Genomic DNA, 27,046 nt, shown 5'->3' with positions numbered 1-27,046 from the left:
CTCACCCCTCACAGTTTTGGGGGATTTCAACCTCCCTATGTCCACATTTGACTCATTTCTCTCTGCCTCCTTCTTTCCACTTCTCTCCTCTTTTGACCTCACCCTCTCACCGTCCCCCCCTACTCACAAGGCAGGCAATACGCTTGACCTCATCTTTACTAGATGCTGCTCTTCTACTAATCTCACTGCAACTCTCCTCCATGTCTCCGACCACTACTTTGTTTCCTTTTCTCTCTCGCTCTCCTCCCACACTACTCACTCTGCCCCTACACAGATGGTAATGCACCGCCGCAACCTTCGATCCTCGTTTGTTAAGTCTAATGACACTGCTGGTCCTACTCACACTGCCCTACCCTATGCTTTGACTTCTTTCTCCCCTCTCTCTCCAGATAAAATCCTGCGACTTGTGACTGCAGGCCGCCCAACAACCTGCCCGCTTGACCCCATCCCCTCCTCTCTTCTCCAGACCATCTCCGGTGACCTTCTCCCCTACCTCACCTCGCTGATCAACTCATCCTTGACCGCTGGCCATGTCCCTTCCGTCTTCAAGAGAGCGAGAGTTGCTCCCCTTCTCAAGAAACCAACACTCGATCCCACTGATGTCAACAACTACAGACCAGTATCCCTTCTTTCTTTTCTTTCCAAAACTATTGAGCGTGCCGTCTTTAGCCAACTCTCCTGCTATCTCTCTCAGAATGACCTTCTTGATCCAAACCAGTCAGGTTTCAGGACTGGTCATTCAACTGAGACTGCTCTTCTCTGTGTCACGGAGGCTCTCCGCACTGCTAAAGCTAACTCTCTCTCCTCTGCTCTTGTCCTTCTAGACCTGTCTGCTGCCTTTGATACTGTGAACCATCAGATCCTCCTCTCCACCCTCTCCGAGCTGGGCATCTCCGGCGCGGCTCACTCCTGGATTGCGTCCTACCTGACCGGTCGCTCCTACCAAGTGGCGTGGCGAGAAGCTGTCTCCGCACCACGTGCTCTCACCACTGGTGTCCCCCAGGGCTCAGTTCTAGGCCCTCTCCTTTTCTCCCTATACACCAAGTCACTTGGCTCTGTCATATCCTCACATGGCCTCTCCTATCATTGCTACGCTGACGATACACAACTAATCTTCTCCTTTCCCCCTTCTGATAACCAGGTGGCGAATCGCATCTCTGCATGTCTGGCAGACATATCAGTATGGATGACGGATCACCACCTCAAGCTGAACCCTGGCAAGACGGAGCTGCTCTTCCTCCCGGGGAAGGACTGCCCGTTCCATGATCTCGCCATCACGGTTGACAACTCCGCTGTGTCCTCCTCCCAGAGTGCGAAGAGCCTAGGCGTGACCCTGGACAACACCCTGTCGTTCTCCGCCAACATCAAGGCGGTGACCCGCTCCTGCAGGTTCATGCTCTACAACATTCGGAGAGTACGACCCTGCCTTACACAGGAAGCGGCACAGGTCCTAATCCAGGCACTTGTCATCTCCCGTCTGGACTACTGCAACTCGCTGTTGGCTGGCCTCCCTGCCTGTGCCATTAAACCCCTACAACTCATCCAGAATGCCGCAGCCCGTCTGGTGTTCAACCTTCCCAAGTTCTCTCACGTCACCCCCCTCCTCCGCACACTCCACTGGCTTCCAGTTGAAGCTCGCATCCGCTACAAGACCATGGTGCTTGCCTATGGAGCAGTGAGGGGAACGGCACCTCCGTACCTTCAGGCTCTGATCAGTCCCTACACCCAAACGAGGGCATTGCGTTCATCCACCTCTGGCCTGCTGGCTCCCCTTCCTCTGCGGAAGCATAGTTCCCGCTCAGCCCAGTCAAAACTGTTCGCTGCTCTGGCACCCCAATGGTGGAACAAGCTCCCTCACGACGCCAGGACAGCGGAGTCACTCACCACCTTCCGGAGACATTTGAAACCCCACCTCTTTAAGGAATACCTGGGATAGGATAAAGTAATCCTTCTACCCCCCCCCAAAAAAATTGTAAAGTGGTTATCCCACTGGCTATAGGGTGAACGCACCAATTGGTGAGTCGCTCTGGATAAGAGCGTCTGCTAAATGACGTAAATGTGCCCTTGAGCAAGGCACTTAACCCTAATTGCTCCTGTAAGTCGCTCTGGATAAGAGCGTCTGCTAAATGACTAAAATGTAAATGTAAAATGATCATGAGCAGCATTTACCTCAACTTAGCTAACATTTCCCCAGCATAATTGTAGCCTACCAATATCCAAACGGAGATTCAGTGAAAAACCAAAATCTGACAGTGATTTATCAAGACGAGTCCCCACGCTTGTCTGAAAGTAGCGTGATGGTGCTGTCCCAATTGACCACACACGGGTAGGTTATTGTTTCAAATTTATTACAATGATTGGATGACTTTGGGAGTTTCAGTAAACAACAATTTGATACATGCCTTTAATTGCATTAATTTACTCTATTCCAATATTTTTGTCTTTCGGTGATATTTAGTCCCACAGTAATTCTTTATGGATCCATCCAGTTGTGGTTAAGAAAACACTGCATGCTTAGTGGTGGGCTATGCAAAGAGATGGGAGAAGAGACATGCCTCGCAAAGTTAAGAACTAGCAGGAGGATGGTTAACTGGCACTGCCTAGGAACCATCAAGAGCTTAAGAGCGTAGTTCGTGCCAATGCGGCCTCGGCATTAGGCCTACGGCTATGTTTCATACTAAGACATAGACAGAAGTTTACCGAAATGATTACTAAGTCGTTAGGCGGAAATACAAGTTTTGGCTTTGATACCGGCAATTCCTTTCAGATATAAGGAAAAGGCGGAAAAAAGTTGGTGGTATGGTAAAGTTGGCAGAAAAATGTCTTAGTATGAATGGGATAATACAGTGACTAAAATGGCACTGGCAATAAAGGCACTGGCAAACCTTGTGACTTCTATGGGCTTGTGTGTCAGGAGACAAGAAATAAACACCAGATGAACAGTTGTATTAGTAGAGGTGAGAGACATTCAATATTGACTCACGCAACATTCTTTTCTGGCACATAGAGCAACTGTGTCACAGCAGTTGTTGGATCCAAAATAGTAGTAATAGAACATCATACACTACATGACCAACGGTATGTGGACACCTGCTCGTCGAACATCTCATTCCAAAATCATGGGCATTAATATGGAGTTGGTCCTCCCTTTGCTACTATAACAGCCTCCACTCTTCTGCGAAGGCTTTTCACTAGATGTTGGAAGATTGCTGCAGGGACTTGCTTCCATTCAGCCACAAGAGCATTAGTGAGGTCGGGCACTAATGTTGGGGGATTAGGCCTGGCTCGCAGTTAGCGTTCCAATTTATCCCAAAGGTTTTCGATGGGGTTGAGGTCAGGGCTCTGTGCAGGCCAGTCAAGTTCTTCCACACCGATCTCGACCAAACCATTTCTGTATGGACCTCGCTTTGTGCACAGGGGCATTGTCATGCTGAAACAGGAAAGAGCCTTCCTCAAACTGTTGCCTCAAAGTTGGAAGCACAGAATCGTCTAGAATGTTATTGTCTGCTGTAGCATTAAGATTTCCCTTCACTGGAACTAAGGGGCCTAGCCCAAACCATTATTCCTCCTCCACCAAACTTTACAGTTGGCACTAAGCATTGGGGCAGGTAGTGTTCTCCTGGCATCCGTCAAACCCAGATTTGTCCGTCGGACTGCCAGATGGTGAAGCGTGATTCATCACTCCAGAGAACGTGTTTCCACTGCTCCAGAGTCCAATGGCGGTGAGCTTTACACCACTCCAGCTGACGCTTGGCATTGCGCATGGTGATGTTAGGCTTGTGTGCGACTGCTCGGCCATGGAAACCCATTTCATGAAGCTCCCGACGTTATTGTGCTGATGTTCCTTCCAGAGGCAGTTTAGAACTTGGTAGTGAGTGTTGCAACCGAGGACAGGCGATATTTACGCGCTACATGCTTCAGCACTCGGCGGTCCCGTTCTGTGAGCTTGTGTGGCCTACTACTTCGCGGTGGAGCTGTTGTTACTCCAAGACGTTTCCACGTCACAATAACAGCACTTACAGTTGACCGGGGTAGCTCTAGCAGGGCAGAAAATTGACGAACTGACTTGTTGGAAAGGTGGCATCCTATGACGGTGTCACGTTGAAAGTCACTGAGCTCTTCAATACGGGCCATTCTACTGCCAATGTTTGTCTATGGAGATTGCATGGCTGTGTGCTCGATTTTATATACCTGTCAGCAACGGGTGTGGCTGAAATAGCCTAATCCACTAATTTGAAGGGATGTCCACATACTTTTGGTAACAAGTCTCTTGTCTGTTTATTGCAACAATAAAACTAGACTACAGGCTACAGACCAAAACTGTGGTGTTGCTATTACGTTCCAAACATACATGCTGAATCATCAACAGTCAAATGCATTGACCATAATTATTTATCTTACGTCAATTTGCAGCCCCCAATGTTTCACAATACAGTTTTGTAAGCCAGTGGTTAAGCCCAATTCAAAACTGACTGCTTCACGACTGAGTGGTTTTCAAAAATGTTGCACAAAATGTGCTTCTCTATATTTGGAAATATTCCATTACAGAGACACACCATGGCAGAACAGCAAACTGCTTTCAAGGTCTTTGCTGTTCCTGATTAAAATACATTGAATTGTGGGAGGAGTTAGTGGTTTCTCTGCTTCAAATGCGTTTTTTGGTGGCAAACACCTTTGATTTCCCACAGACATGGCAAGATAGAGCAAGGAATAAGGACTGTATGTGTTAGATCATCCAGTCATCATTCTTATTGTCAATAGGGAACATTGAAGTGTTGCATCACATTAATCACCATTATATGAACAACTTTGGGACTATGTTGTCTATATCTATGATTGTCTATATCTATGATTAATGTCATCACATAATAATGCCATTTTCATTTGTCTGCATGCAAAACTAATGCTACTTTGCATCACAGGTGGTGAATGGCTGGGGCGAACTGAGTAACTTCAGTGTACTACTCTACACTACACACAATGTGAACCACAACCTTGAGTCAACCACTGTATCATTGCAACCCATTTCAATTTCATATGACTTTCCTCTGAAATGTCTTTTGGCTTCAAACTATAGCAATGGACACCCATAAGTGATCTGACTGTAGGGTTATTGTTGGAGGCTAGATGAAACTGGATGAGGGGGGAATTGCCACAAAGCCAACCGGGTGGACAGCTGGTTTAAAAGAAGGATAACGGACGAATGATGAGAGTTACTGGGTTAATCCTCTAGTTACCTACTGGCACAGAGACTGAGGGAGGGGTGAGGGTGGAAGATTGTGAGGTCTGAACAAACAAGACAAAGAGATAAGGAAAGCGCTAAGGGTCTAATTCCAAAGTGATAAAGGGTCTCTGCCGCCTCACATAAAGGGTATCCAATATTCAACTATAGTCTCCTAAAGAACACATAACGTTTGTAATTTGCAGTGTATATTTAACCGGCAAGCTGGTATTGGACAGAAAAGGGCTAATTGAGTTTGGAAGTGTGTAGGGATCTCTTCAACATATCTGAGAGTACGGCCCACATCTTGACATCTCCTTTTTGCTTAGAATACAGTTGGACATTTTGGAGGCCTTTTGCAGACCAGATAACCACATAAGATAAATACATAAGGTCCTCTGACAAAACCCAGTCAATAGTGCTGGTCTTGATTACTAGTATGTGGTATTCTGTCACATTCCTCCAAGTATTACCTCTGGAGAGAATAACACTGCTTCTATTGAGCCCATTACACTAACAACAAGATCATTCAGGAAGTGTCACACGCACTTTCCACCAACCTCTTCCACAATCCAGTCAGAATGGGGCCAAATCTCAAATCTGATTAGCAAAGCCAGCCATTAATTATGTTGGTCAAATTTCAGAATAATCATAATCCAATGATCTCCTTATTATAAGTTTAGAGGAATTTTAGGTAGTTATCAATCAAGCACCCAAATTCAGCCATTATGAAAATGCTGAGAGGTAGTAACCTACTCACTATTCACTTCAATATAGTCCTGATGGAATGAAACTGCAAACCAGTTTTGACTAATTTTTCAGAGCAAAAGCATGGTAAATCAATGGGACTGAAAATACATGAAGGATGGATGGATTGACTGTGGCCTGTGCTCATCTCTGAATGATAGGCTAACACTAGGCTAGCAAAAAGGCTCTCCCCCTCCAACACTGCTATCAGGAGCAGCATTGTACTCTCCCTTGAGCCATGGAAGGAAAATACTGTGACGTGGAAGTCAACCTACGATTGGCGCAGTCAGGATTTCAGTTGAGACTATGCGTTCCAGATTGAACATGCAGAAGAGTAAACCAGCCAAGTACTACCAATAAGAAAGCTAATCAGAGATTAAGGTTGCTGTAATTGGAAAGCCATCAACAACTTTAAAGGAGATGTAACTAATTCAGTTTGATAGGTTCTCTCTACTGCAGCACCAGCAATGGCAATTGCAGTTTTGCTAGTGCTCAGTTCTCTAGGTTCTGACACCAGCACTCTGGCTTCTGAATCAATGGTGATCTTAGTATATCAGATCTCCCGCATAACAAACAACTAAACCTTGCACAGCTGTTGCAACTGTAAGACTACTCTGCTATTGGGTGAATGACACACACATAGATGTCAAATGACCTCTGAAATGAAATTCTGCCTGTCGATACAATTATTTTGTTTACTGGCTTCAGCTAGCTCTCTCTTGCGGATATTGGCCTTTCACTGCCTATTATCCATTATCATTACCCTGTCTGCACATAACATTGATCATGTCTGAGGCTATTCATTCCTTTAAAGCACCATTAAATGTTTATAAAGACTTTCCGGGAGATTTCAGAAACAGCCCTAGAAATGCATTTCCTAGATAGGACGCAGTGAGACTCACTTCCATTTTCACTCTTTACATGACACAGAAAAATAATTCTCCCTAAGGACTGAGCAGAAGAGACGGTACTGAGCGTAAGCGTATGAAGTGTATCTACATTGAAACACATAAATGCCCCAAACTGGATTAACTTGTTGATTCATAAAATTGCAGGGAGGTCATGCCATTTTATTGTAATAGTCACCACTAGCCGGCCTCCGCCCAACACCCTGCCTTGAACTTAGTCATTGTTACTAGCCGGCTACTACCCAGTACTCTACCCTGCATCTTAGAGACGGTTGGCCTATGTACTGTACATAGTCATTGAACACTGGTCACTTTAATCATGTTTACTTTAATAATGTTTACATACTGTTTTACCCACTTCAAATATATATACAGTGGGGGAAAAAAGTATTTAGTCAGCCACCAATTGTGCAAGTTCTCCCACTTAAAAAGATGAGAGAGGTCTGTAATTTTCATCATAGGTACACGTCAACTATGACAGACAAATTGAGAAAAAGAAATCCAGAAAATCACATTGTAGGATTTTTAATGCATTTATTTGCAAATTATGGTGGAAAATAAGTATTTGGTCACCTACAAACAAGCAAGATTTCTGGCTCTCACAGACCTGTAACTTCTTCTTTAAGAGGCTCCTCTGTCCTCCACTCGTTACCTGTATTAATGGCACCTGTTTGAACTTGTTATCAGTATAAAAGACACCTGTCCACAACCTCAAACAGTCACACTCCAAACTCCACTATGGCCAAGACCAAAGAGCTGTCAAAGGCCACCAGATACAAATTTGTAGACCTGCACCAGGCTGTGAAGACTGAATCTGCAATAGGTAAGCAGCTTGGTTTGAAGAAATCAACTGTGGGAGCAATTATTAGGAAATGGAAGACATACAAGACCACTGATAATCTCCCTCGATCTGGGGCTCCACGCAAGATCTCACCCCGTGGGGTCAAAATGATCACAAGAACGCTGAGCAAAAATCCCAGAACCACACGGGGGGACCTAGTAAATGACCTGCAGAGAGCTGGGACCAAAGTAACAAAGCCTACCATCAGTAACACACTACGCCGCCAGGGACACAAATCCTGCAGTGCAAGACGTGTCACCCTGCTTAAGCCAGTACATGTCCAGGCCCGTCTGAAGTTTGCTAGAGTGCATTTGGATGATCCAGAAGAGGATTGGAAGAATGTCATATGGTCAGATGAAACCAAAATAGAACGTTTTGGTAAAAACTCAACTCGTCGTGTTTGGAGGACAAAGAATGCTGAGTTGCATCCAAAGAACACCATACCTACTGTGAAGCATGGGGGTGGAAACATCATGCTTTGGGGCTGTTTTTCTGCAAAGGGACCAGGACGACTGATCCGTGTAAAGGAAAGAATGAATGGGGCCATGTATAGTGAGATTTTGAGTGAAAACCTCCTTCCATCAGCAAGGGCATTGAAGATGAAATGTGGCTGGGTCTTTCAGTATGACAATGATCACAAACACACCGCCCGGGCAATGAAGGAGTAGCTTCGTAAGAAGCATTTCAAGGTCCTGGAGTGGCCTAGCCAGTCTCCAGATCTCAACCCCATAGAAAATCTTTGGAGGGAGTTGAAAGTCAGTGTTGCCCAGCGACAGCCCCAAAACATCACTGCTCTAGAGGAGATCTGCATGGAGGAATGGGCCAAAATACCAGCAACAGTGTGTGAAAACCTTGTGAAGACTTACAGAAAACGTTTGACCTGTGTCATTGCCAACAAAGGCTATATAACAAAATATTGAGAAACTTTTGTTATTGACCAAATACTTATTTTCCACCATAATTTGCAAATAAATTCATAAAAAATCCTACAATGTGATTTTATGGAAAAAAAATTCTCAATTTGTCTGTCATAGTTGACCTGTACCTATGATGAAAATTACAGGCCTCTCTCATCTTTTTAAGTGGGAGAACTTGCACAATTGGTGGCTGACTAAATACTTTTTTCCCCCACTGTATACTGTATTCTAGTCATCCTATATAACTGCTGTACATACCTTTCCTATTCACATACAGTATATATATATATATATATATACACACTACCAGTCAAAAGTTTGGACACACCTACTCATTAAACAGTTTTTCTTTAATTTTACTATTTTCTACATTGTAGTGAAGACATCAAAACAATGAAATAACACATGGAATCATGTAGTAACCAAAAAAGTGTTAAACAAATCAAAATATATTTTAGATTTTAGATTCTTCAAAGTAGCCACCCTTTGCCTTGATAACAGCTTTGCACACTCTTGGCATTCTCTCAAACAGCTTCATGAGGAATGCTTTTCAAACAGTCTTGAAGGAGTTCCCACATTTACATTTTTACATTTTTAGTCATTTAGCAGACGCTCTTATCCAGAGCGACTTACAGGAGCAATTAGGGTTAAGTGCCTTGCTAAGGGCACATCGACAGATTTTTCACCTAGTCGGCTCGGGGATTAGAACCAGCGACCTTTCGGTTACTGGCACAACGCTCTTACCCACTAAGCTACCTGCCGCCCATATGCTGAGCACTTGTTGGCTGCTCTTCCTTCACTCTGCGGTCCAACTCATCCCAAACCATCTCAATTGGGTTGAGGTCGGGGGATTGTGGAGACCAGGTCATCTGATGCAGCACTCCATCACTCTCCTTCTTGGTCAAATATCCCTTACACAGCCTGAAGGTGTGTTTTGGGTCATTGTCCTGTTGAAAAACAAATGGTAGTCCCACTAAGCGCAAACCAGATAGAATGGTGTATCGCTGCAGAATGCTGTGGTAGTCATGTTAGTTAAGTGTGCCTTGAATTCTAAATAAATCACAGACAGTGTCACCAGCAAAGCACCATCACACCTCCTCATCCATGCTTCATGGTAGGAACCACACATACAGAGATCATCCGTTCACCTACTCTGCGTCTCACAAAGACACGGCGTTGGTACCAAAATTCTCAAATTTGAACTCCTCAGACCAAACGACAGATTTCCACCAGTCTAATGTCCATTGCTCGTGTTTCTTGGCCCAAGCAAGTCTCTTCTTCTTATTGGTGTTCTTTAGTAGTGGTTTCTTTGCAGCAATTCGACCATGAAGGCCTGATTCACGCAGTCTCCTCTGAACAGTTGATGTTAAGATGTGTCTGTTACTTGAACTCTTTGAAGCATTTATTTGGGCTAAAATTTCTGAAGTTGGTAACTCTAATGAACTTATCCCCTGCAGCAGAGGTAACTCTGGGTCTTCCTTTCCTGTGGCGGTCCTCATGAGAGCCAGTTTCATTATAGCACTTGATGGTTTTTTCGACTGCACTTGAAGAAACGTTCAAAGTCTTGAAATTTTCCGGATTGACTGACCTTCATGTCTTAAAGTAATGATGGACTGTCTTTTCGCTTTGCTTATTTGAGCTGTTCTTGCCATAATATGGACTTGGTCTTTTACCAAATAGGGCTATCTTCTGTATTCCCCCCCTACCTTGTCACAACACAACTGATTGGCTCAAATGCATTCCACAAATTAAACATTTAACAAGGCACACTTCTTAATTGAAATGCATTCCAGGAGACTACCTCATGAAGCTGGTTGAGAGAATGCCAAGAGTGTGCAAAGCTGTCATCAAGGCAAAGGGTGACTACTTTGAGAAATCTCAAATATAAAATATATTTTGATTTGTTTAACACTTTTTGGTTCCTACATGATGTTATTTCATAGTTTTGATGTCTTCACTATTATTCTACAATGTAGAAAATCGTAAAAATAAAGAAAAACCCTGGAATGAGTAGGTGTGTCCAAACTTTTGACTGGTACTGTATATACACACACACACACATACCAAACACACACACACACACACACACAGTGCCTTCGGAAAGTACTCAGACCCCTTGACTTTTTCCAAATGTTGTTACGTTACAGCCTTACTCTAAAATTGATTAAAATATATATATATATATATATATATATATATATATATATATATATATATCACCGATCTACACACAATACCCCATAAGGACAAAGCAAAAACAGGTTTTTATAACTTTTTGCAAATGTATGACAAAATAAAAATCAGAAATACATTATTTACATAAGTATTCAGACCCTTTGCTATGAGACTCGAAATTGAGCTCAGGTGCATCCGGTTTCCATTGATCATCCTTGAGATGTTTCTACAACTTGATTGGAGTCCACCTGTGGTAAATTCAATTGATTGGACATGATTTGGAAAGAAACACACCTGTCTATATAACAGTGCATATATGACAGTGCATGTCAGAGCAAAAACCAAGCCATGAGGTTGAAGGAATTATCCGTAGAGCTCCGTAACAGGATTGTGTCGAGGCACAGATCTGGGCAAGGGTACCAAAACATTGCTGAAGCATTGAAGGTCCCCAAGAACACAGTGGCCTCAATCATTCTTAAATGGAAGACGTTTGGAACCACCAAGACTCTTCCTAGAGCTGGCCGCCCGGCCAAACTGAGCAATCGGGGAAGAAGGGCCTTGGTCAGGGAGGTGACCAAGAACCTGATGGTCTCTCTGAGAGAGCTCTAGAGTTCCGCTGTGGATATCGGAGAACCTTCCAGAAGGACAACCATCTCTGCAGCACTCCACCAATCAGGCCTTTATGGTAGAGTGGCCAGACGGAAGCCACTGCTCAGTAAAAGGCACATGACAGCCCGCTTGGAGTTTGCCAAAAGGCACCTAAAGACACTCAGACCATGAGAAACAAGATTCTCTTGTCTGATGAAACTTGGCCTGAATGCCAAGCGTCACATCTGGAGGAAACCCGGCACCATCCCTATGGTGAAGCATGGTGGAGGCAGCATCATGCTGTGGGGATGTTTTTCAGCGGTAGGGACTGGGAGACTAGTCAGGATCGAGGCAAAGATGAACGGAGAAAAGTACAGAGAGATCATTGATGAAAACCTGATCCAGAGCACTCAGGACCTCAGACTGGGGCCAAGCTTCACCTTCTAACAGGACAACGACCCTAAGCACACAGCCAAGACAACGCAGGAGTGGCTTCAAGTCTCTGAATGTCCTTGAGTGGCCCAGCCGGAGCCCGGACTTGAACTCGATCGAACATCTCTCGAGAGACCTGAAAATAGCTATGCAGCAACGCTCCCCATCCAACCTGACAGAGTTTGAGAGGATCTGCAGAGAAGAATGGGAGAAACTCCCCAAATACAGATGTGCCAAGCTTGTAGCGTCATACCCAAGTAGACTCGATGCTGTAATCGCTGCCAAAGGTGCTTCAATAAAGCACTGAGTAAAGGGTCTGAATACTTATGTAAATTTGATATTTCAGTTTTTATATATTTAATAAATTAGCACAAACAAAAACCTGTTTTTGCTTTGTCATTATGGGGTATTGTGTGTAGATTGATGAGGGAAAAAACTATTGAATCAATTTTAGAATAAGGCTGTAACGTAACAAAATGTGGAAAAAGTCAAGGGGTCTGAATACTTTCTGAAGGCAATGTATACCCATATATACATACACACACACGTATATATATATATATATATATATATATATATATATATTCCGGACTCGTTCTGATATTTCTTAATAATAATTGGATTTAATTTAATCTTGTACAATCCAGCCATTGTCTGGGTAAGAGAGGAGCGATAGCCAGGAAACAGCTCTTTGGCATGGATTCCTTATCTAGTCTGGTGAAAGACTTTACACGTACATGTGGGCTACATGACACGTTGTGTGCCTGTGTATGCAAAACATGCAATCAACTTGGGAGCCCAGTCGGGAAAATAATTATCCAGTAGCACTGTCTTGAATTCATTCTGGGTGCAAGTTGCCAACTTGCTCATTCAGCACACATTCACGCCAAGGGGTGTAAATATTAAACGCAAATAAACTCCTAGATGGACACGTGCATGTGTGAAGCTCTGTGTTGATCTCAAGGCAGACACATGTAAGCATAGTCCTGGATGACTGGGACTCTGACTTTCAATGTAATTGCACTGGCAGTTGTCCACGCAAAATGTATATCAATGTTATTGGTGGACAAATAACATGGCTCTTCCCACAGAAAGATCCTTATCCAAGCTTCAATCCACCTACAGTACGTCACTATCAGTCTGCCGGGATTCCCCCATGGCTCAAACCCAAAGAGTGAAGTAGTGATTTTATTTTCCTTTTTTTGGCAGGAGAAACACAGAAACTGCCTTCGTGCCAGAAAGACACTTTGATATGTGGGTTTTGGCAAAGGAACAGCTGCAAACGAGCCAACTCACTACACTTCCCCCTTCAATGGCTGGGAAACTACAGTAGTGGAGTAAAGAGGCAGGTAGTTGGCAACCAGTCACACACACACACATTTTGGGTTTGTGTGGTCACTGTGCAAGCAGTAATAGAAAACGACATACGATATTAAAATTATAGAAGACAACAGGTGTCAACTTACATTTTATAGTAACAAATATATCTGCGCAATAACAAGATGATGACAGTACAAAAGCATGATTATTTACATTTTACATTTTAGTCATTTAGCAGACGCTCTTATCCAGAGCGACTTACAGTTAGTGAGTGCATACATTTTCATACTGGCCCCCCGTGGGAAACGAACCCGCAACCCTGGCGTTGCAAGCGGCATGCTCTACCAACTGAGCTACAGGGGACATGATCACTACAAATAAAGCACTCAGTTCAAGCATACAGTATTTGGCGGTTGAAGATTTATCCTCCTTTTAAAACAAATACTCAATTCATTGGCCTTGTGGTTACTGTTCACTCTGATACTGAGAGTTGACCCAGCTCTGAGCAGACTTATTCAAATTGCTTACTAGTCTGTTATGAATATGTTATGCAAATATCACAAGATGTATGTAATACAGCAAAACTAAATGTGTATTTAGAGGATTGTCATCCTTTGTGATATGAAGTCACTAGAAACCAACTACACTGTAATTACACTGTAGATGTAAGATTGGATAGTAACAATATTTTACCCATGTAATTTCAATCGTTGTCACTATAGCTAAAACTGATATAAACTGAGCTACACTGAGATATAAACGTGTCTATAAAAACATACATTTCAACAGCAAACATAGGCCACATTTTTCTTCTTCATATTTTGCCAGTGTGTTCATAAACAACTAAGCTGTTATGTGAGTCTGTATTTCCACTGCACCTGGAAAAAGGAGACAGTCGCACAACGCTATAGCAGAGAACTATTGGATGGATGTTAAGCTCATAGCTTAGAAACATGATAGCTCAATTCAAATAGGTTTTAGCTATTGTAATGTATCGACAAGGATGAAGATGTTGTCACTGTTCTACAAATTGCCCTTGTTTGACTACTTTTATCAAATAAATGGACTGCAGATTGATGCTAGGAATGTTGTCAGCAAAAATATATAAATCCAGATGCAACAACAGGATTAGGGTCATGTGTTAGTGGAAATAGTGAATAATTAGGTTATATCACCAAATTTATATTGAGTGTTCAAGACACAATGTACAGAATCTCTTTTTTGATATAATTCCTGACATATTCTGTAAAACAAAACTAAGTTTCATTCCATTAAACAAGAGTATGAAGGTCTCCAATAGTTTTTTCACACAAAATAAATCACGAAATAAAAGGGAGGCACCAGGAATATTTTCCACAAAGGAAAAATCAGCTGACTCCCCAGCTTCCTAGAAAATGACATTATCTCTAGACTACACCATGTACAAATCATATGATAGATGATACATATCAAACCAAAAGTACTTGTTTGTTTCCGACTCACTATTTCAGTTACAGTTTTCACTTTGATGGAACTACAAAAGCGCTTCCTTAGTGAGCAGTTTGGGCTCTGAGCACATTCAAAACATAATTTCCTGTACACAACAAGTGGCCAGCAGTAACGTAAATTCTGCCTTAACAAGGCATGTTATTCATTAGACTGCCTTCATTATGCAAAGACCTTGGGCCTTTAAGATCTGAACTTGATCGCCTACCATACGTTTCTAATCCAAAGAGGTCCAATCACTGAGCAAATCCCCCTTTTCTTAACGAGGCCTCATTGCAGGCTAATAGGGAGAATGGCCCTCCATTGGAAGAGGAATGTGTATGGGATGCTGAGTTACAGTAGGCTTTAAATATGGACAGGCACAAAGTGAGCCACTATGGTTTCATAATTTGGCATGCTGTCCACACAGATTTCAAGTAGATATACTACCTTGGCTGGGTTTGATAGTGAGAAAAAAGACTGTGTTGATTGTTATTTGTCAGGCTAATACGAAATGAATACAACAAATCAAACAAACATCAACATTGCATGTGTGTGTTTGTTTGTTTTCTGGACTCTTTTTCCCAAGAGTATATTGTAAGTCAGACTCTGTAAACACACAATGAATGAAAGTCTTAGCAAGTTCTTCCTGAGTTTAACCCTGGTCAATCATCTCCAATGAAATCACAAATGCCATGTTTACAAAAAAGAGACTTGTGATGAGGCTTTCTCAAAACCTTTACGGGCCAGAATCAATGTATTACCAGATTGGAACCATAGACACAGGCACCTTATGTCATGATGTAATAACAGTCAAAGAGATGACATTTGATTGTTGCAGATTTCGTTTCCCTCCATACTGCCAGACCCAACACCCTTTTTTGAGCACTTACGTAAGACTCCTCCTATCCCTTTGCTTTACTCTACTTATTCAAATTGGGCCATCTCAACATACAAGTTGGGCTGTCTAAACAAATATTGACATATACATGAATATACCACACAGATAAATATACATTATGCACTATGATTGATATACACATTTAATTTGTGTGTAGGCCTTCATTAACAATTTACAAGGCAAGGATGGCTTGTGCAAATTAACATTGGGGAAACACTGCTTGTGGTAGTACACTCTTAGAAAAAGGGGTTCCAAAAGGGTTCTTCAGCTGTCCCCACCTTTTGGTTCCAGGTAGAACACTTTTTGGTTTCATGTAGAACCCTCTGTGGAAAGGGTTCTACATGGAACTGAAAATGGTTCTTTCTACCTGGAACCAAAAGGGTTCTACCTGGAACCAAAAATTGTTATTCAAAGGGTTCTCCTATGGGGACAGCCGAAGAAACCTTTTAGGTTCTAGATAGCACCTTTATTCCTAAGAGTGTAGTGTTTCCCCCTCACCGTTCATCTAAATGCTGCAACTTTTATGTATCTACAAAAAGTCAATTCAAAGGCCAAGAAAAACAGACCCGCAGTGCTGAAAGGGCCCAATTGATTCCATGCAATCTCATGTAATTTACCTGATAAATATAACAGGCCAATTGGTTTTTATATTTATATAACTTTCATGAAAGTGTTTTGTTTTCTATTTAAGTTGGCTTCAGGTCAGTTGTAAATATAGCTACCAAATCTGTTTGGAACTTCCCCATTTCCCAAAATAATGTGACCATCAGATAACACAGCACACTTTTTTATATTAGAAAGTATATGAGATAATGTACTTTATTATTTGCAAATGCAAAATCAACCAAAACTCTGGATAACTGCAGATGAAAAGGTTTCACAGAAACATATTGGTCACAGTTTGGTTCCATATAATTTAAGCTTTTATACCATAACGAGCATTTAATTACTTGGCACATCGCCACATATCGAAGAGGGCATGTACATCACACATGGCAGCCTATGTATACGAATACATTAGGCTGTATCCGATTAGTCAAGTTGAATCAGACATGATATAAACATATCTTAATTCTATATATTTTTTTAACACTAGGCAGAATAAGCCTGGTGCTTATTTGTATAATTCCAAATCAAATCGAATGTGTGAGCCGCAATAACAGAAATAAAACTTACCAAATCAGCTTCCGTTTTGTTTTTGCACTCGGGAACAAACATGCCAGATTTCCCCAGAATCCACGGCGTTCTGGTGGTAATTGATTGTGTAGTTCATATATAGTAGTAAACTAATATCAATTGATTGTGATATTTCTATTCTGTTGTATGCATCTTATTCGATTTCAATGTATGGCCTTGATTCAGAGGTTACATTGTATCTTTGCCTAATCCAAGGCGTTCTCACCGTCGTAGAGTAAATTCATTGGTTGACAAACAGCAATCGAATGCAAATTCCTAACCTCTGAATCAGAGGGGGCCAACCTACCCCATTACAAAGGGAATGTCGGCAAATGTAGATATATGTGCTGTCAGTGTGGGGGGAAATAATTGCATTATAAACCGACTTTATACGTTTCATGTTGTTGAAATAACTAAGAGATGTTGAAACGTGTGTGCGTTCTATAACTCGAGGAATGCGTTAACCATTTTCTGCCTAAGCACACCTTGGCGTAGTCATGGTTGGAAACTTGGCAGATTGTCCCTTGACATTATAACGAAGACTACCTAACCCATGTAGAGCTTTTGGCGACGTTCCCTTAGGTAGTGATCATTTTAACCCTACAGCGGGTGGGTGGGTGGTGTCTACTGTATACTTAATATACAGCACGCAAAGTAAGCAAACCGAATGAAGAATTGAGTCCACGCCTCCTAATTATCGCTTATAAATTTAGCTTTTCCTTGGGGAATAAACCTACATTATTTAATTATTCTAATATTATTAATAATGATGATTATATTAACTATCATTAATGCATAACAATTAACGAGATAAATCTTGCGTTTCTTCATCAGATTTAGACTACTTGTCCTATCAATGGGTATGCATTTCAATCACCCAGCAAAGGTCAGCTACAATACAGCTACAGTATTTGTAATTATAAACACCAATTACTAAACTGAAGATAACTGCATGAGCTCTAATACATTAATTGAAATGATTGTATCATGAATTCATGTATCAAATTACTACTATTCTTCTTTAATTCATGAAAGAGTCAATACAGTACAATAATGGTCAAACTACTGACCATAACAATAATTAGTTGAGGTAGCCTATTTTAGCCCAGACTGCAATCCTGATAAGATTTGGCTACTCATTTAAACAAATGTGATGCTTGAGCAGAATTGCATTTCTGATTTAAGCAGCATAATGTGTTGATATCATTTATACTTTTAATCAGGTTAGGTGCCATATATGTTTTTCTTGCCATTGAAGGTGATATAATGGAGAATGTAGACCTTTGGCACACATTTATAAAAATCTTTGGTTTGCAGGTCTGTTTCACGAGTGTAGGCCTACTATATTTTATAGTCAAATATAGTAAAATGTCTAATTTTAAGAATGCTGAAGTGAGACAGGACTTAAAAGGGGCAATCTGCAGTTACTACATCAATTTTTGGGCTTATATATTGATATGTACCCATTAATTCTTGAAGAATATAGTTCAACTGTCGCACCCCATTAGAACCCAAAATATGAGCTTGTTTTACTCCAATGTTTGTAAACAAAGTAAATGTAAACAAACCTCATATAGCCTCAAAACATGGTTAAAACTATAATTTTGATATAATGGATAGTCATTCCTTGAATACATGGCTCTGTCTATGAATTTGAGAGTGGTTACATTTCTCCAGCCCCATCCCTCAACTTTTTACTGAAACAGGGGCGGGGAAGCGCTTTGTTATTGTTCTAACTGCTTATTGCCGCTTTAAGTCCATTTTCAGCACAAGTATTTTAATTGAAGCATAATTTCATTCTTACCAGTATCAACAATTTACCTATAATATATTTTGTGGCATTTAATAAATAAAAAACAAAAATAATTGATTGAAGTTTACTGAGGAAAACGTACGTTTCTTCTAACACATGAAATAGGTTTTTTTTCCTTTTTTTTTTTTTCCTAACACATTAAAGATACACTATGCAGAAATCTCTCCACCGTTTCCTGGTTGCTAAAATTCTATGCAGAAATCTCTCCACCGTTTCCTGGTTGCTAAAATTCTAATAGTTCGCCTAGTTTCAGTTTATGTGACAAAACAAGCAAGTACAGTGTAGAAAAACATTGTACCATCTAAACTGCTGTGAAATATATTTTCCATAACCAAAAATATTGTATTTTCAGCTGTTTGAAACTAGTGTACAAAACCAAAAGTAAAAGATGCAATAACAAAACTTTAAAACAGTAAGCATAGAAATAGCACACATAAAACAGATCTTCCGTTTCTTAGACTTGCTTTCAATGAGAATGTCAGATCTACAACTCATATTTCTATGTGAATTTTGTCAGGTCTCCCAAAAAGTTACATATTTGCAGCGTTACTAACATCATCCATTCCTAACATCAGGCTGCCATCTAGTGGATAGATTCATGAATCATGGCAACTCTCAAAATAAAATACACTATCTTGCAAGCAATTTACTGTAGCATTTTATATTTACATTTACGTCATTTAGCAGACGCTCTTATCCAGAGCGACTTACAAATAGGTGCATTCACCTTATAGCCAGTGGGATAACCACTTTACAATGTTTTTTTTTTATTATTATTATTATTTTTTTAAATATTATTATTATTATATATATTTTTTTTTTGGGGGGGGGGGGGGTAGAAGGATTACTTTATCCTATCCCAGGTGTTCCTTAAAGAGGTGGGGTTTCAAATGTCTCCGGAAGGTGGTGAGTGACTTCGCTGTCCTGGCGTCGTGAGGGAGCTTGTTCCACCATTGGGGTGCCAGAGCAGCGAACAGTTTTGACTGGGCTGAGCGGGAACTATGCTTCCGCAGAGGTAGGGGAGCCAGCAGGCCAGAGGTGGATGAACGCAGTGCCCTCGTTTGGGTGTAGGGACTGATCAGAGCCTGAAGGTACGGAGGTGCCGTTCCCCTCACAGCTCCGTAGGCAAGCACCATGGTCTTGTAGCAGATGCGAGCTTCAACTGGAAGCCAGTGGAGTGTGCGGAGGAGCGGGGTGACGTGAGAGAACTTGGGAAGGTTGAACACCAGACGGGCTGCGGCATTCTGGATGAGTTGTAGGGGTTTAATGGCACAGGCAGGGAGCCCAGCCAACAGCGAGTTGCAGTAATCCAGACGGGAGATGACAAGTGCCTGGATTAGGACCTGTGCCGCTTCCTGTGTAAGGCAGGGTCGTACTCTCCGAATGTTGTAGAGCATGAACCTACAGGATCGGGTCACCGCCTTGATGTTAGCGGAGAACGACAGGGTGTTGTCCAGGGTCACGCCAAGGCTCTTCGCACTCTGGGAGGAGGACACAACGGAGTTGTCAACCGTGATGGCGAGATCATGGAACGGGCAGTCCTTCCCCGGGAGGAAGAGCAGCTCCGTCTTGCCGAGGTTCAGCTTGAGGTGGTGATCCGTCATCCATACTGATATGTCTGCCAGACATGCAGAGATGCGATTCGCCACCTGGTTATCAGAAGGGGGAAAGGAGAAGATTAGTTGTGTGTCGTCAGCGTAGCAATGATAGGAGAGGCCATGTGAGGATATGACAGAGCCAAGTGACTTGGTGTATAGCGAGAATAGGAGAGGGCCTAGAACTGAGCCCTGGGGGACACCAGTGGTGAGAGCACGTGGTGCGGAGACAGCTTCTCGCCACGCCACTTGGTAGGAGCGACCGGTCAGGTAGGACGCAATCCAAGAGTGAGCCGCGCCGGAGATGCCCAGCTCGGAGAGGGTGGAGAGGAGGATCTGATGGTTCACAGTATCAAAGGCAGCAGACAGGTCTAGAAGGACAAGAGCAGAGGAGAGAGAGTTAGCTTTAGCAGTGCGGAGAGCCTCTGTGACACAGAGAAGAGCAGTCTCAGTTGAATGACCAGTCTTGAAACCTGACTGGTTTGGATCAAGAAGGTCATTCTGAGAGAGATAGCAAGAGAGTTGGCTAAAGACGGCACGCTCAATAGTTTTGGAGAGAAAAGAAAGAAGGGATACTGGTCTGTAGTTGTTGACATCAGAGGGATCGAGTGTTGGTTTTTTGAGAAGGGGTGCAACTCTCGCTCTCTTGTAGCAGAAAGGGAAAGGGGGTAGAACTGTTGACAACGTTGCAAAACAACTGAAATTTTCACTATCATAAAACATTGTGTCATTTACCATGCACATATAGGCCTATGCTAAATGTCTGATTTATTTCCGCACGGCAAACAGGAGCAAATACCGCCAGTAATTGCCCAACTGTAACGGGCGTGACTGTGCACCAGGCACACGCACAGACAGGAGTCAACCTGTGCCGAGCACATACCACTTTGTCCTCTGACTTGCAAAATGCCCTTTTGGATGGTGGTATAATAAAACATTTTTGTATAAAGTTGTATCATTGTTGTTCTGAACCGTCGAGTGTGTTTAGCTAGCTACCTAGTTTAAATATCAACAGTACTGCCACAGCACCATAACATTTGATTAACACTTGATAACAGTTGATTTACATCATCATCAATATTCGGTCTGATTGGCTGATATGCGCAGCAGAGGCAGAAAGACAGAGTGGAGCGGCAGCATCAAAGACCTTCGCTCCGACCCAACTCCATCCCTTCCTCAGTCGGAAGCAGCAACACAGGTAGTCTAGCTAACCAACATATACTAAAATATCCACACAAGCCACTAGCCAGCCAGCCATATATCTTGAGTTAGAAGATTCTGAATATTAGATTATGAAGTTATTATTTAAGAGCATTGAAGATGATTCACTATCACCTACCCTCTGAAAAAGGTCTGTGCACAGCCCTGCTGTGCACGTATGGCTCCAAGCTAAAACATAGTATGGTTTAAGTAGTTCCTGAAATACTGTCTGAATCAATGATTAAATAACTACCTAATTTAAGAGTAATTGAACACTTGAATTAACATTTATTACAATTGTCTATTCAGACATGGCTATCAGCACTCTTTTTCAGTAAGGATTACACAACCAATTGCTTAGAAATAGGAGAAAAGTTTACATTTACAAGCTACACTACTATATTACCATTGTTGATTATACATACTGAAATTACTTAATATATATATATATATACAGTTGAAGTCGGAAGATTACATACACTTAGGTTGGAGTCATTAAAACTTGTTTTTCAACCACTCCACAAATGTATTGTTAACAAACTAAAGTTTTGGCAAGTCGGTTAGGACATCTACTTTGTGCATGACACAAGTAATTTTTCCAACAATTGTTTACAAACAGATTATTTCACTTATAATTCACTAAATCACAATTCCAGTGGGTCAGAAGTTTACATACACTAAGTTGACTGTGCCTTTAAACAGCTTGGAAAATTCCAGAAAATGATGTCATGGCTTTAGAAGCTTCTGGTAGGCTAATTGACATAATTTGAGTCAATTGGAGGTGTACCTGTGGATGTATTTCAAGGTCTACCTTCAAACTCAGTGCCTCTTTGCTTGGGAAAATCACAAGAAATCAGCCAAGACCTCAGAAAAAAAATTGTAGACCTCCACAAGTCTGGTTCATCCTTGGGAGCAATTTCCAAATGCCTGAAGCTACCACATTCATCTCTACAAACAATAGTAAGCAAGTATAAACACCATGGGACCACGCAGCAGTCATACCGCTCAGGAAGGAGACACGTTCTGTCTCCTAGAGATGAACGTACTTTGGTGCGAAAAGTGCAAATCAATCCCAGAACAACAGCAAACGACCTTGTGAAGATGCTGGAGGAAACAGGTACAAAAGTATCTATATCCACAGTAAAACGAGTCCTATATCGACATAACCTGAAAGGCCGCTCAGCAAGGAAGAAGCCACTGCTCCAAAACCTGCCATAAAAAAGCCAGACTACGGTTTGCAACTGCACATGAGGACAAAGATCGTACTTTTTGAAGAAATGTCCTCTGGTCTGATGAAACAAAAATAGAACTGTTTGGCCATAATCACCATCGTTATGTTTGGAGGATAAAGGGGGTCGCTTGCAAGCCGAAGAACACCATCCCAACCGTGAAGCACGGGGGTGGCAGCATCATGCTGTGGGGGTGCTTTGCTGCAGGAGGGACTGGTGCACTTCACAAAATAGATGGCATCATGAGGAAGGAAAATTATGTGGATATTGAAGCAACATCTCAAGACATTGGTCAGGAAGTTAAAGCTTGGTCGCAAATGAGTCTTCCAAATGGAAAATGACCCCAAGCATACTTCCAAAGTTGTGGCAAAATGGCTTAAGGACAACAAAGTCAAGGTATTGGAGTGGCCATCACAAAGTCCTGACCTCAAGCCTATAGAAAATGTGTGGGCAGAACTGTAAAAGCGTGTGCGAGCAAGGAGGCCTACAAACCTGACTCAGTTACTCCAGCTCTGTCAGGAGGAATGGGACAAAATTCACCCAACTTATTGTGGGAAGCTTGTGGGAGGCTACCCAAAACGTTTGACCCAAGTTAAACAATTTAAAGGCAATGCTACCAAATATTAATTGAGTGTATGTAAACTTCTGACCCACTGGGAATGTGATGAAAGAAATAAAAGCTGAAATAAATAATTCTCTCTACTATTATTCTGACATTTCACATTCTTAAAATAAAGTGGTGATCCTAACTGACCTAAAACAGGGAATTTTAACTAGGATTAAATGTCAGGAATTGTGAAAAACTGAGTTTAAATGTATTTGGCTAAGGTGTATGTAAACTTCCGACTTCAACTGTAAACACACACACACACACACACACACACACACACACACATTCTTGCATCAAACAAGTATTGAAAGAAATATCCATTCATATCAAATCAAATTTTATTTGTCGCATACACGTGTTTAGCAGATGTTATAGTGGGTGTAGCGAAATGCTTGTGCTTCTAGCTCCGACAGTGCAGTAATATCTAACAAGTAATATCTAACAATTTCACAACATATACTTAATACACACAAAACTAGTAAGGAATGGAATTTAAGAAAATATACATATATGGACAAGCAATGACAGAGCGGCATGTACTAAGATACAGTAGAATATTATAGAATAGAATGCAGTATATACATATGAAATGAGTAGTGCAAGATATGTAAACATTATTAAAGTGACTGTAAACATTATTAAAGTGACTAGTGTTCCATTTCTTAAAGTGGCCAGTGATTTCAATAGGCATCAGCAGCCTCTAATGTGCTTGTGATGGCTATTTAACAGTCTGATGGCCTTGAGATAGAAGCTGTTTTTCATTCTCTCGGTCCCAGCTTTGATGCACCTGTACTGACCTTGCCTTCTGGATGATAGCGGCGTGAACAGGCAGTGGTCGGGTGGTTGATGTCCTTGATTATCTTTTTGGCCTTCCTGTGACATCGGGTGCTGTATGTGTCTTGGAGGGCGGGTAGTTTGCCCCCGATAATGCGTTCGGCAGACCGCACCACCCTCTGGAGAGCCCTGCGATTGCGGGCGGTGTAGTTGCCGTACCAGGTGGTGATACAGCCCGACAGGATGCTCTCAATTGTGCATCTGTAAAAGTTTGTGAGGGTTTTAGGTGCCAAGCCGAATTTATTCAGCCTCCTGAGGTTGAAGAGGCTCTGTTGCGCCTTCTTCACCACAATGTCTGCGTGGGTGGACCATTGCAGTTTGTCGGTTATTTGTACGCCATGGAACTTGAAGCTTTCCACCTTCTCCACTGCGGTCCCGTCGATGTGGATAGGGGGGTGCACCCTCTGCTGTTTCCTGAAGTCCACGATCATCTCCTTTGTTTTGTTGACGTTGAGTGAGATGTTATTTTCCTGGCACCACACTCCCAGAGCCCTCACCTCCTCCCTGTAGGCGGTCTCGTCATTGCAAAGTTTCCTAAGAGCTAGTCGCGAGGCCGCCATCTTCGTCGGCGCAAGGTATTTTGTCACTGTATAAAGCTTTGAGAGAATAAATTGAAACATAAGTTCTTATCCTATATCGTTGGCACACATTGAACATTAATGTTGGAGCTCAATATTTACACCACCGCTAGTAACAAACAAGTGACAAAGTTGTAAAAGTGGCACCACTACATATTGTAGAGGGTTGTTGGTTGTAATATTCAAAAGAACTACAGCTTCTAGTATGCATAAATTAGTTGTGAAATCACAAAAGATAATCATAGTGAGTGGTTGAAAGTCTGAGAAACAGAATTTGCACACACAAGCGCGCAACAAACTTTGGTCAAGTTTCTTCATACCATTTTTGATAGTACAAATAAAGTTAGGGATCCTGGATGGATGCTTTCAAAAGCTCATTAGTATAAATACATGCATAAATATGTAGAAACCTATTACATGCATTCGTAAGGCATAACTACTAGTCCAGAGGTGATTTATGCTAGGAAAGTATGCCTGAGAGGCAAAGCACAGAGCAGGTTTGCTGTCAAGTAATGTTGTGTTATATTAACTCATTGGTACTGTACACAAATCGGTACAATACTTTTTGATTAGACATTCCAAACAAAATGTCAGTGGAGAAATTCTATGAAGCAGCTGTACAGTGCCTTCAGAAAGTATTCACACCCCTTGACTTTTTCCACATTTTGTTGTGTTACAGCCTGAATTTAAAATTTATTAAATTGAGATATTTGTCACTGGCCTACACACAATACCCCATAATGTCAAAGGGGAATTATGTTTTTAGACATTTTTACAAAAACAGCTGAAATGTCTTGAGTCAATAAGTATTCAACCCCTTTGTTATGGCAAGCCTAAATAAGTTCAGGAGTAAATATTTGCTTAGAAAGTCACATAATAAGTTGCATGGACTAATAATAATAATGTTTAACATGATTCTTAACATGATCTCATTCTCTGTACCTCACACATACAATTACAGTGCATTCGGAAAGTATTCAGACCTCTTGACTTTTTCCACATTTTGTTATGTTACAGCCTTATTCTAAAATGGATTAAAATGTTTTTTTTCACTCATCAATCTACACACAATACCCCATAATGACAAAAAAACTAAAGGACCTTATTTACATACGTATTCAGACCCTTTGCTATGAGACTCAAAATTGAGCTCAGGTGCATCCAGTTTCCATTGATCATCCTTGAGATGTTTCTACAACTTGACTGGAGTCCACCTGTGGTAAATTCAATTGATTGGACATGATTTGGAAAGGCACACGCCTGTCTATATAAGGTCCCACAGTTGACAGTGCATGTCAGAGCAAAAACCAAGCCATGAGGTCGAAGGAATTGTCCGTAGTGCTCCGAGACAGGATTGTGTCGAGGCACAGATCAGGGGAAGGGTACCAAACAATTTCTGCAGCACTGAAGGTCCCCAAGAACACAGTGGCCTCCATCATTCTTAAACTGAAGAAGTTTGGAACCACCAAGACTCTTCCTAGAGCTGGCTGCCCGACCAAACTGCGCAATCGGGGGAGAAGGGCCTTGGTCAGGGAGGTGACCAAGAACCCGATGGTCTCTCTGACAGAGCTCCAGAGTTCCTCTGTGGAGATGGGAGAACCTTCCAGAAGGACAACCATCTCTGCAGCACTCCACCAATCAGGCCTTTATGGTAGCGTGGCCAGACGGAAGCCACTCCTCAGTAAAAGGCACATGACAGCCCGCTTGGAGTTTGGCAAAAGACAAAAGACTCTCAGACCCTGAGAAACAAGATTCTCTGGTCTGATGAAACCAATATTTAACTCTTTGGCCTGAATGCCAAGCGTCAAATCTGGAGGAAACCTGGCACCATCCCCCTCTCTTTTTTTTGTGGGGGGGGGGGGGGGGGGGGGGGGGGGGTTGGGGTAAGGGAGGGGTAGAAGGATTACTTTATCCTATCCCAGGTATTCCTTAAAATTGGTGGGGTTTCAAATGTCTCCGGAAGGTGGTGAGTGACTCCGCTGTCCTTGCGTCGTGGGGGAGCTTGTTCCACCATTGGGGTGCCAGAGCAGCGAACAGTTTTGACTGGGCTGAGCGGGAACTGTGCTTTCGCAGAGGTAGGGCGGCCAGCAGGCCAGAGGTGGATGAACACAATGCCCTAATTTGGGTTTAGGGACTGATCAGAGCCTGAAGGTACAGAGGTGCCGTTCCCCTCACAGCTCCGTAGGCAAGCACCATGGTCTTGTAGCAGATGCGGGCTTCAACTGGAAGCCAGTGGAGTGTGCGGAGGAGCGGGGTGACGTGAGAGAACTTGGGAAGGTTGAACACCAGACCGGCTGCAGCGTTCTGGATGAGTTGTAGGGGTTTAAAGGCACAGGCAGGGAGCCCAGCCAACGGGAGATGACAAGTGCCTGGATTAGGACCTGTGCCGCTTCCTGTGTAAGGTAGGGTCGTACTCTGCGAATGTTGTAGAGCATGAACCTACAGGATCGGGTCACCGCTTTGATGTTAGCGGAGAACGACAGGGTGTTGTCCAGGG

The 27,046-nt window shown here is 42.3% G+C and overlaps 1 protein-coding gene across 1 annotated transcript in view; it reads right to left on the bottom strand.

Annotated features, from left to right (window-relative positions):
* The window catches only part of LOC311131178 (AT-rich interactive domain-containing protein 3A-like), a 49,367-nt gene extending 32,424 nt beyond the window's left edge, over nt 1-16,943 (bottom strand). Inside the window, exon 1 of the mRNA XM_084164025.1 lies at nt 16,691-16,943. The gene's annotated coding sequence lies outside the window, so the exon portion shown is untranslated. The remainder of the gene's footprint in view (nt 1-16,690) is intronic.
* Nucleotides 16,944-27,046: the final 10,103 nt, after the last annotated feature.

This window comes from Coregonus lavaretus (genome assembly GCF_964263955.1).
Source record: "Coregonus lavaretus genome assembly, chromosome: 6".
Lineage (NCBI taxonomy): Eukaryota > Metazoa > Chordata > Actinopteri > Salmoniformes > Salmonidae > Coregonus > Coregonus lavaretus.
The sequence above is the reverse complement of the archived record's forward strand: the minus strand, read 5'-3'. Positions and strand labels throughout refer to the sequence as shown.